Below are 12,541 nucleotides of genomic sequence, written 5' to 3' on the forward strand. Positions count from 1 at the left end.
CATGTGCTGTGTTGGAAAGGTGGACATTGAGTATAATCGCTGTTTCAAGCAGCCTTGACATGAGAGGTGACCGTACATGCAGAAATACAGCAGCTGGCCATGAATTTGATGCTAGTGAAGCAAATGTTCTTTGTTGGGGAAATGACTGCAATTCCTTCTTTTCTTGGAAGGAGTAACCAAGTGCTTTAAAGGACCTAAAACAGAAAATCCTACAGGTCTGCGAGGCTTTGTTACATTTTGTTACTGAGATAAGTGCAAAAGAATTCCTATTATAGGCCAAGCCGTGCAATAGAATGCAAGAGAAAATGCCAGATAATTTGGAATAGATGAAAGAAATTTTTGGGCAATGAAGTCTGTGTGGCCCACCCAGGCTTCCAGGAGGACTGTCATTCAGGGGTTGTATTATAGATTGATTGGAAGTGTTTTTTGTTTTTTTTGTTTTTTTTTTTTTCCATATTGGTACGTAAAATGGTGCATCTCACAATCAATGGTGTCTTAGCTTCAATAGATTATTATAAAACGAAGCCAGAAAAAAAGGAAGGACCTATGACCTGTTCTAGCCATGGATAAGGTCCCTTCAGCTTCTAGCTATTTGCCTCTTTTAAAATTGCTTCTCTCTCTGACTATTGAGTGAAAGAGAAATGGAGGCAAAAATACATAAATGGCGTAACTTTTAGGAAGTAATAAGTGCTACCGAAGAAGAAAATATCTGAAATTTGGGTTTGGCCATGTTAAATATCACAACTTAAAATTTTAAAGGAAGACCAACTGAGACCAAAACACCGGATGATTGACTTCCCAAGTAATTCCTAGTTTAAGAAGGTCGTTTCCAACCTTATCAGTTCCACACGAGGCCACAACCAAAGGGCTAGGTGAACTTGGCCTACTGCCTTACAGGCACCAAAACCTGCTGTTCAGGACAGTGACACATCCATCCCCTGTCATGTGTTATTATTTACAGTACGTGTCATGGGACAAATGTTTGTTATTAGTAGAAGTTTCATGGACAAGTTTTATCATCTATTTTTTGGTCCACTCCAATTTAATAACAATTTTATATTTTGCCTGCAGGCTAGAAAGCTGAGTTTATGCCAAAGACATTTCTATTTTAGCTGTCATGGACCCAAATGAACATTTTGTTTTTAAAAAGAACTGGAAAAATACATGCAAGGAGGAAAATGTAATTTATTTTTGATGTTTTCTAAAATAATTTAAAGTAATTTCAAGCAACAAAAAGTTGTTTGGTTCAGCTGACTTCCCAGAAAGTGAGAATCTGGCTTTGGTTTATTTAGAAACGACTCGTTTTTGCTTTGTGGAGGTCCCTCTTGTGAATGCACGTATCTGGGTTAAAGGGGTGTTAGGCTTTATCCCTGTGCCCAGCGATACTGTGAATGGCCTCGGAAGGTATGTATTCACCTGGAACTTTGCTGTTTCTTAAAGCTGTGATAGCAATGAAATAAATTCCTAATTGGGAATGGCCTCATCATATCCCTTTCGGTAAAATCCTTGACTTCTAGGCTTAATTAGCTCATCTTTTATTTGTAAAACAAAATAGAAAAGTCCTTCCAGAAAAATTAACCACATATACTCCTCTCTTCAGAAGGAAAACCAGGGCTTAAGATAAAAGATTACTTTCTCTAGCAGATTTCTGCTTTCACTTTTAAATCATTGAACAATTTTGCCTTTGGGCTGATATTTTTCATACTTTTTACAATTTTCTAAGGGCGAGCTTTTGGCAATTAAGCTCTGAAAGTATCATTGCCCCATGCTGAAAGCCAATTGAAAATAGCCACTGTTCATAACTAGAAATTTTGCACTTGAATAGAATTGGAGCTAGAAGGTGTCAGAAGCTAAGTTGGGGTGGAAGACATAATTTTAACACATAATTTTATAAGTTGGGTTGAAATCAACGTAATTTTAACATTTTAAATTCAAGGGGTTTCCAGGATTCCTAGGGCAAGAAGACAAACTTAACAGTTCAATAATAGTTTATCTGATGTCTGATAAAGAGTGGGTACTTAATAAGCATAGTGTGCACAAATGCCTAAATATGATCTATACATACTATCTTTTCATAAAATTTGGAATTAGGACATGTCCTTCAAGTAAAATATTTATGGTACCTTTAGACCCAACTAGACTCATTGGAGTCCTGACAACAAAAGGAAGCCTAGAGCAGCGATCCCCAAACTTTTTGGTACCAGAGACCAGTGCTCCTATAACAACGTAATGTCTGATGATCTGAGGTGGAGCTGAGGTGGTGATGCTAGCGCTGGGGAGCGGCTGCGAATATGGATGAAGCTTCATTCTCGTGCTGTGCGGCCCGATTCCTGGACTAGAGAGATAAGAGTTGTTGCTCCTATTGACTGTAACCTTGACAGCAGAGGTCACATCTGTTTTGTTCACATTCTTTCGTTGAACAATTATTCACTGAGCACCCACCCTATGCCAGATGCTTGGAACACATCAGAAACCAAAGGGACAAAAATAAAACAAAACACTGCCATCGAGCAACAGACAGACAGTGATAAAACATAATAAATAAGTTTGGTTTGGTTGAAATAAGTGCCATGAAAAAAACAGGACAGGTTAAGCGAGATTGGAAATGGCAGCAGGGAGTTTGTGCGTTTGGGGTGAGCTGTCCTTGCAGTACAAAGTATTGTGGGGAGGCCTTGGAGATAAGGTGAAATCTGAGACAAGGTTTGAACAAAGTAGGAATTAACCATGTGAATATATGAGGTGGGGGCAGTTTTCCAGGCAGAGGGAAGAACCAGTACCTAGAGCTTAAGTTGGTACATGCCCAGCTGATCAGAGGATGCGTGCAGAAGCCAGCGTGACTGGAGAAGAGTGAGCTAGGAGGAGAGGATGTGGATGCTGTCAGAAAGGTAATGAGAAGCAAGTGGCCATGGTCACAGGAGCCTTAGAAGCCGTAGTAAGAACTTTGGCTTTTCCCGAGTGAAATGCAAGTCACTGGAGGCTTTTGAGCAGAGATGTGGCATGACCTGAACTTAAATTTTATCAGAACCTTTTGGATTGTTGTTCTGAGAACAGACTATAGGGAGGCAAGATGAAATCTGAGGAACTAGTGTGGAGGGTGTTGCAATATTGCAGTCGTGACACTCGTGGATTCATCAGGGCGATAAGCAGTGGAAGTGATGGGAAAGGACCAGATTCTGGATATATATTGAAGGCAGAGCCAACAGGATTCCCTGGGGGATAAAATACAGAGTATGAGAAAAAGAAATGAATCAGGTCTTTTGGTTTGAGCATCTGGAAACAGAGTTGCCGTCAGCTGACATGAGGGAGCAGTTAGTGGGGCGCGTTGGGGCATCAGAAGGTGAGGCGTTTAGTTATGAACACATTGAACTGGAGATGCCTTTTACATGGCCAAATGGAAACACTGACTGGGTGCTGGATATATAATCTTGAAGGAGTTTAGAACGTGCCACTCCCAAATACACCACTCTATTGAATATTTTGAGTTAAAGATACTTGAAAAGCAACAGATACACAAAAACCACTCTGACCTTCATTCTTTTTCTTAAAACTAGAACATGAAATTCCTGTATGAAAGATGTCCTGTCTATGCCAGAAGGAAGGTAATATTCTTGTCATCGAGGACAGAAAGTTGAGGCTGAGAGAATTCAACAAAAACAGACTTTGTTAAAATAATTCTTATCTTCCTTTAGCCTCCCCACACAGTTTAGTCTCTTTTCCACAACTGCTTCTTTGTTCAACCTAAAATTAAAAAGTAATAGGTTTTGCCATTTCTTTGGTTCTTTATTCCTTACGAAGGCTCCCGCGTCACATAAAACTTGTATTAAATAAATCCATATGCTTTCTGCTATTGATCTATCTTGTTAATTTACTTCTCAGACTCAGCCAGAAGAACCCTATGAGGGTAAAGGTGAAAGTTTGCCTTCCCTACAGCCTCTGTTTTGGGTAGTGGTTGAAGCTGGAGAACGCTGCCAGGTGTGTAGTAAGCACTCAATAAATATTCATTGGATGAAAGAATGAACTTAAAGTTTGTCTTCCAAGGTCCAGTATTCTGTCTAAGGACTTTCCTCTTCCCTAGATAGTTATCATAGAAATATTCACTCTCTTTAGTGGAGACATCGATCTATATGATATCACAATACAGCACTATCAAAATAGAACAAAGTCTAACATATGTACAAAAGTACAAATTCATATGTAAATGGGTTGGGTACAGGTGGATGTGTTGGTTGGATAGGTGGCTTTTATAATATTTACAAGGTCATTGAACAAATAGAGATTGGGGTGGAGCCAAGCAAAGTGACATGGGTAGTCTCAAATACCTAGGGCATACTTCTAAATCTTGCTTACAATTTCCCCGGAGAAGACTCAGAGACTTATAAGCCAGTATCATGAAATCAGAGACCTCTAGGAGGGCACATAAATGACTTGTTTTGACCAGTATTTCACAGAGGGCAGAGGTGAACATCTAGGTTTTAGACACTATGATCTGAATGTCCTACTTTCCCTATTTGCTCCATTTATTTGTCTAGAAAATTTGTCCCTGTAGGAGGTAGTTTAGCTGTTGGAAGAATTGATCTCAATAAATTATAATAGTATTATAATAGTATCTTTATTCTTTAAAAATGAAACTTCCCTATTCAGTCAAAAATCATGTTGATCATACACAATATCACAATACAGTGCTAAAAAAGTAATGAAAACAACATGAAAGAACCACCAATCTGGTAGAGAGTCTTTTTAAACAGCCCAACTAGTTTGTTTCTGAATGTGGTTTTCTAGAGACATGCTTAGAATTCTTTGCAAATAAATATTTGCATGGCATTTTTGTGCAAAGATTAATTTCTCCTGGGATAAAATGAGTTTTTAGAAATATTCCTGTGCATACCTTCATAGTTATAAAAATAGTTCTATTCAATGGAAATTGGTACACTGAGCATGTTATTCTGGTGAACTTAATTTAAATGTGAACCATATTCTGTGGAGTATGCTGTTTTAAATAATTCACGGTAGAGATGGAAGAAGACAAAATACATCTGGACAACAGTAGTTTGGCCATTTTATGAAATCAGTCTCACGAGTGGCTAATTCACCCTCTTTGTGAGATTGTAATTTCTAAAGCACAGTCAAATATTGAGTTTATTACGTACATCTGGGATTGACTGTACATCTGTGGAGTAGTTATTTCATTTAATTTTAAAAATGTTCAGTTATAGTTGACATACAACATTATATTAGTTTCAGATGTATAGCGTAGCGATTAGACATTTACATTACTTACAAAGTGATCAATTCAATAAGTCTGAGATTTACTAGTTGACAGTACCTCTATATTATTCTTCTAGTTAGTGAAGTTATAATCAATTTCTTTGACTTCGTGCTTTATGGAGAGGAAAAGGCCTTGTTCCATCATCAGGGGTCGAGGCTTCTCCGGCAGGCTGTGGAAGCTTAAGTCAGGAAGAATGGATGCACACCAGCTGCAGATGCTACCGTGGCTCTGCTCTTACGAGATTATGGTATTTTAAGGAACAACAGCCCTCAGCAAGAACCAGTAACATCTGCAATTTCTCTGCTCCCTGAGCAAAAGCGATGCTGGGAGAGGGAGGTCTGGTGGGATGGGAATAGATTACCTGAACTGCTTAAACTCTTGAGTAGTGGTAAGGATGCAAGGAGAGGTTACCCGGACGGTGGGAGTTAGCTGGTGGTAGTCTCGTTCTGGCCTCATGTTGCACACCTGTATGAGACAGTGACGCACTGTGCTGGAGGAGCTGAGCAGGGTCATGTTCCAGTGCGAACCACCCATGGACTGAACACCTTGACTCCATCCTCATATTCACAGTGTCATGAGGACACAAGCTGCTCTCTGAGAGCAGAATGTACTGTCAGCAGGAAATGTTTCCCCTCAGCTTATCGGAACGTGAGATGATGGCAGTAACGTCGCAATAAGGGACAGGATGCTTTTCACCTCTACCAAGTTTTTCGAACATGTTCTTTAAATTATATGTTCTGCTTTTCATTAATTCTCTTCACGTAGACAGAGTTTAGAATTTTTCCTCTACAGACAATGTCTTCTTGCATCTGCAGCTTTGGGAAACTTTCACCTTCTAAACTGTTAATGTGTATTGTGAAAGAGAGAGTTTTGATGGTAGCACTCGCCAAAACTAGTATTTAGTTATTTACCTTACTGTCCTAATCCTGGCCTCACCCTAGAAGGCTAAAGAGGCCTGCTGGCTATTTTCAGGAGGCATGTTCTCCAAATTAACACATTTTTCTAAAATGAGTTTCCCTGGATAAAATAATTGCTCCGATCTTTGTAATGACCAACAGCTAAAATACATTGTCAGAGGAAGGAAAAATCATGTAGCTATAAATGCAGAGATACCATGTCAGATTTTATGCAGTATTCATTAATTTTAAGAATGCAAAACAGCCATTTCATCTGTATTAATGCCTTATCTTTTAGACCAGTTCCTTAACTAGTTGTGCTGTTAGAAGCAGTGACTGAAGAAGGTGTTACATTCCACAGTAGTAAAAATATGAAATCAGTACCTGCAGTAGAGTGGTCATTTAGTACATGGGTGCCAGATGAACAAAATGACAAATAGTGCAGAGCATCTAAGTCTGGAGTAAGGACAGTGCTTTACAAAGGTTAATGAAGCAGAGATGGTGTGATGGGGCAGGAGCAGCCGGTGCTTAGGCCAGGCCAGGTAACTTGAAGACAGATCAGGGTGGGAAATGCTCCTATTAAAATATTTGGGAAAAAAATAGACGAAATGTGTCTCTGCATTTATACAGATGATGTAGTGTGTGATATGGCACAACTGTGTAACAATCCTTTCCCAAGCCTCCTAACCATCCGTACCTGTGCTCCAACCAGCAGCAGTGTTCAGTGGGCAGCGGAGAAGACCGTATTTAAAAAGTCATACTATTTGTGGGATTTTTTTTTTACTGTAAGTAATCTAGTTGTTAAGATAAAATTTTGGAATATTATTTTTAATGAAGAAAAGGGAATCAATTTTCAACTAGGTTGCACGTATTGTACATTTTTAAAATTTCATCTCTCTTTCGGAAATGGACATCAAGAGAGGAAGCTTGAGTTTTCTGTGAGTTTTCCAAGTGTATTTTGTTGTTATTTTCCAGAAGATTATGTTGAAGGAGCAGGAGAAGAAGCAATGACTAGGGGGAGAAGAGAGGAAGAAGAGATTTCTTTCATCCCAGATCTCTGAGATTTGCTGAGCGTAACAAGAAAAATATTTTTCTTAAAACGAAGAATAGAAAGAGAAACAGAGTTGTACTCTAGAATCGAATTCTTCTTTAAAACTTGAAATAATGAGTTTATTTGCCAGACTACATGGGTCAGTTGAGAAATTATCACCATAACCAGATGTGAAAAGAAACCCAAGGGTCTGCAATGAAAAAGTGGAAAGCAAAGGAATCGCAGTGTTTTGACTTTGGATTAAAGGAAGGAAAAATACACAGCCGAGATGTGATTCAGGGAGGCGAGAAGCCAGAAGGTCACCAACTAGAAAGCTGACCTCTTTGTAAAGCAGGAACTTGGCAGGAGCTAATGTAGGCACCAGTTTGTCTCCGCTAGAGACAGCCTCCATCTCTGAGCTTAATTGGGTTGGCAAGGACAAATCAGGAAGCTATAGTTTATAGCTTTTCTGGGCTATTGCTCACCTATTTGGAAGATAAATAATCCCAAAACTCTCTATCACTCTTCATCTTAAATAAGGATTATATTTCTCCAGAAGGATGAGTGCTTTCTAAGCCAAAAAGTGAGAGGAGAAACACATCCACTATGGAAAGAATAAGAGTCAGTCTGCTTAGATAGTGGAAGATTTGGAGAAACCAAATCCCAAACTAGAATGTCATCTTGAGGAGTTTGGAGGAAATTCCTAATCTTTGTGGGATAAGGGACTGTAATCGATTCCCTTGGCAAATGGAATTACCTGGGAAATGATCCTAAAACACAAAAGACACAATTGTCATGGATTTAATATTTTCATCACCTACCCTTTAGTTAACCAAAGGTTTTATCCAACATGAAATGGTTTTGAAAGGGATGTATCCAAAAGATAGCATTTCTATAGATATGCAGTCTGGGCTAACAGAATGGGGCATATCTTTGGGGCCCAAAAATGTGGGTTTAAATCTTCATCTTCACTTTATTTCCTTTGTGATCTTACACAAGTTACTTACCCTCCCTGATCTTCAGTTTGTTCCACCTGGGGATAATGATAACCTACATACTGTTTTGTGGTGAGAATTAAATGAGATGCAGCTTTGGATGTCCTGGGCTCAGAATAGGTAGCTGATAGGTGTTTGCTCCTAACATCATGTTTTGGGGCTTGGGACATAATCTGAATCCTGAAGTTCTCAAATGTTCTGAAATGATTTTTTTCTCTTCTTGGTATAGATTTAGGAGGTAGGGGCAAAGAAAAAGTAATGGGTACTGTGTCCCTGGCTTTAGAGAATTATCTTAAAATAAAAAATTAAAGTCCTGATTTTAAAAAGTTCAGCAGTGTGTTCTCTGCTCTCCTGGGTGTTAGTTTGCTTTGCTCTAGTGTGTCTGTCTCTAAAATGGGACTGTGATGACAGTTATCAATAATTTATAACAGCACAGGAAAATAATTATCACCGTGCTTCTCTATGTCATAAGATTCACATTTTAAACATTTAAAACTCTTCTGTATTTATCTCTAGTACCCAAGAGCATGAGGAGTTTTGAAATAGTCCACTAAAAAGGCCAGGATTTCTCCTGCTGTAGAAATGGGATGAGGTCTATTCACGTGGTAAGTCAGTGACACCCAGTGGCTGCTGCTATCACAGTTACCTTTTTAGTTTTCAATTTAACTTTGTAAGGTGCTACTCCAGAACAAATTAAGAAGCTGATGAGAATATAGACGTCATGGATGCTTCTGAAGTTTTTCTCAGCAGTGATATGACTCTCCTAGGAAAAAAAGGACCAAGCTAATAGCAATAGCAAACACAGGGAGGGTGCTGGAAGGTGGGGAAAATGACTCTGGGAACTTCCCGTCCCGTCATTTTGCATTTTGTTAAAGAGTATGCACAAACTTTCCTGTATGAATTATTTTTAGTTCACTAAATCCATGTCCTTGTCTTCCTAACTCCTGACCCCTGATATGCTCTCCATGTTAGCCAGTGTGATCTTTTTAAAGACCAAACACAATCATATCACTGCTCTGCCTGATCCTTGGCAAAACCTCATTGCAGTTAGGTTCGAGCAAGAAGCTTAGATCTGTCCCTCGGATCCCTGCAAGGATGGATTGCTGCCCACCTTTGCACTTCTCTTGGACCATGAATCCAGAGCTCCCTCTTCCACTGACACTGATTTCTTGAGTGTCTCTCCTTCCACCGCCTTTGCCTCCTAGGTCTAGTCCTTCTTTACTTAAATAAGCAGAAGTAAAATAAGCCATCCCCATCTGCTGACGAGGTGCTTTTCCCTTACACTATTCCTTTCTGGCACTGATCACCATTTATAAGTATATCTGATATTTTAATTACTCTTGAGTTTCTCCATTCAATTGAAAACTCAGGGACTGGGTGATTTGGTCACCACTGTATCCCCAGTGTGTGTCACTGTTGGATTTCCTAAGAAACATTCCCATCACTGACATGGCATTCCGCTGCCCACATTTCGCTGAATCCTGATCTATTTAGAGGCTGATGGGAAGGTTTCCTAGAAATTAAACTTCCTGGTGTTAAGTCAAACTTAACTGGAAGTTCAATCCAAAGTCCCCCAATGCTCCTTTATGACATAATAATAATGGCGGGCTTAAAGCCTGAATTCCTGCAGGGGCTCCAGATCCATACACTCTTGAAGTTGAGTAGAAGCCAGTATGATAGAACATGGCTGCGTTCAAATCCTAGTCTGTACACCCTGTTGCTGGACACTCTTGGCCACTTATGGCCTCTTGAAGCGCTTATGCTTTCATCTGTACAATGTGGCTAATGATACCTAACTTGCAGGTTGCCATGAGGTTCTAATGAAATCATGTGCCTACAGTGGTGGGTTGGTAGCCTATCTTAGGCACTCTGTAAATAGCAGTCACCCTCGTCCTTGTTTTTGTCAGCTGAGGTTCTCTGTCAACTTAGGCGCAAGACAACTTCTGAGAAAAACCCTTTTCTGAAACTGGATAAGTACTTTTTAAGAGCTCTATGATTTGAGTCCTCTCTCAGGTGACAGTATGGATGGAAATATACTCACTGTCACTTTTTATAATTGGGGGGTAGGACTGTTTTCCATATAGGACTAATGTTGCTAAAGTACTTTGGGTTTCTTGGATGAAAGACTCTAGAAAAATATTGCGCTATAAAATTGTTAGCTAATAACATATATTGGAAGGATTGGTGGTTTTCCCATAAAACATTGAGAAAGTTAAACAGCAGAGCGAGATGGTAAGTAAGGCAATTAGGTGACACAATTTATGGAGGAGTCCACAGCGGGTTTGTTAAGACAGAAGACTCTAGTTCTCGGTTGCTGCTCCTTTTAATTGCCTAATAAATATTTTCAATGAATAGATTATTAAACTATGTAAATAGAAATATGATAGTAAGTAAAATTTATGAAAGAGGACTTTTTTTTTTTTTTTTTTTTGCATTCGTTAAATACATGGAGTGGTTAAGACGGCAGGCCTCGTGCCCGGTGGACTTGATTTGAATACTGGCTTTTTCCCTTACCAGTTTGCTTAGATTCTCTAAGCTTCAGTTCCATCATCTATAGAATAGAGATGATGATGCCCACCTCACAGAAAGGCTGAAAAGACTAAAGAAAAGCAAGTCTGGAAAACATTTAGCACCTGGCACATTGTAAGAACTCAGTCTGGAAAGGGAAGGAACGGGGACAGCTCAGAGCAGTGGTTCTTAACCTTATCTGATTCCAACCCTCCTTATGTAACAGGTATTTTTTAATTCTCCCTTTACTATCGTCAAATAAAACTTTAGAGCTAATATAAGGTACCTCCTACATTCTTTAAATAGCAATGTACAGTAGTGCTGTAGTTGAGATATAAAGGAGAGATGGAGGAAGTTGACTTAGGGTGAAATAATGTGCATCTCAATGTAATGCTTGGGTACAACTACACCATGGATGCTTGTGCCTCTGTCATCGCTCTGGGTAAGACAGGTAACCACGTAGACTCAGCAATGTGGCTTAGACGCAACAAGTAGTACTGCTCTTGGTGACCTTTTGAAATAATTAAAAAGTCTTAGTAATGTTTCAAACGAGGCAAAGAGTCATCTTCGTCTCTTATGTGTTAGTTACATTACCTGAAATTGTATATTGTTTTATATAACCTAAATATATGATTTATATGTAAACCATGCAGAAACACTGTGTTAGAGTTAGGTTTTTAAGCTCAGAAAATTATAAAAACAAATTTTTCACCTACACAGATTTTGGTTTTCAGTGTGGGGCTGCCTCATTCATTGGAGGATGTTGGTCATCTTTGGCCCCCACCTACTCACTGTCAGTAAGCTCCAGCTCCCCAATTTTCATGAAAACCAAAAATAACCTTACAGCTTTTCAAAATTCTCCCTGGAGGTGGTGCTCCCTTCATTAAGAACTGTTTGCCTAGAGAGGCTTGAAACTTAAAGCTGATTTTCTTAACTTCTTTGGTAACCCACAGGGTTTGAAAGCCAGGCTATGGGAAGGAAGACTGAGAAATTTCTAAAAACCAAGCTTCATTAAAATATCAAGAGGCAGGACTGTCTGGCCAGTTTGTAGAGTTTTCATATGGGAATCCTGGCCCAACCCTTCCCCACCAGGGGGTTGTTAGAAGGAGGGGTGGGAGAAGCTGGGTAAAACTCACATGTCCCCATATTTCCTCTTTTAGATTAGGCGCTGTGGGAGGAGAGGGTCTAGGTTTAAGGATGAGAATCACTGGCCCACTTTGAAACTACGTGAGCCTCTGAAGGAACCGATTTAGTGGCAAAACAGGTTGAGCAGGAGGGCCAGGCTTAGCTTTCCCCATCCTTACCTTGTCTGTTCAGGCTGCTGCAACAAAAATACCATACACTGGATGGCTCATAAACAACAAATATTTACTTCTCTCAGTTCTGGAGGCTGAAAGTCCAAGATCATGGCACGGGCAGACTGTATTTGGTGAGAACTCGTTTCTTTACTGATGGCCAGGCTGGGGCCTCGTTTTTGTGCAAGGACACTAACCCATTCATGAGGGCTCCACCCTCATGGCCTAATCACCTCCCAAAGGCTTGATGTCCTGATATCATCACCTTGGGAGTTAGGATTTCAAAAAATGAATTCGAGGGTTGGGGGTCACAAACATTCCACGTGTAGCAGTCCCATTTGGCTCTTCTATGTTGAGAACAGAGCTGAGAAAGCCCGATAGGCTTCCAAGGGGAGCCCGTGAGTGGGCCTGGGAGCCATGGTAGGACAAGGGGAGGAGATGGCCTGGCCAAGAGCAGATAGAAGATGGGTAGAGACTCCAATGGGCCTGCGGCACTTGTTCAAGGCAAGTCAAAGCCTGGAGCGTGAGGGAGCCCCACAGAACCCCAAACA

Source organism: Pteropus vampyrus, unplaced genomic scaffold, assembly GCF_000151845.1.
Source record: "Pteropus vampyrus isolate Shadow unplaced genomic scaffold, Pvam_2.0 Scaffold47, whole genome shotgun sequence".
In the NCBI taxonomy this organism is placed as follows: domain Eukaryota; kingdom Metazoa; phylum Chordata; class Mammalia; order Chiroptera; family Pteropodidae; genus Pteropus; species Pteropus vampyrus.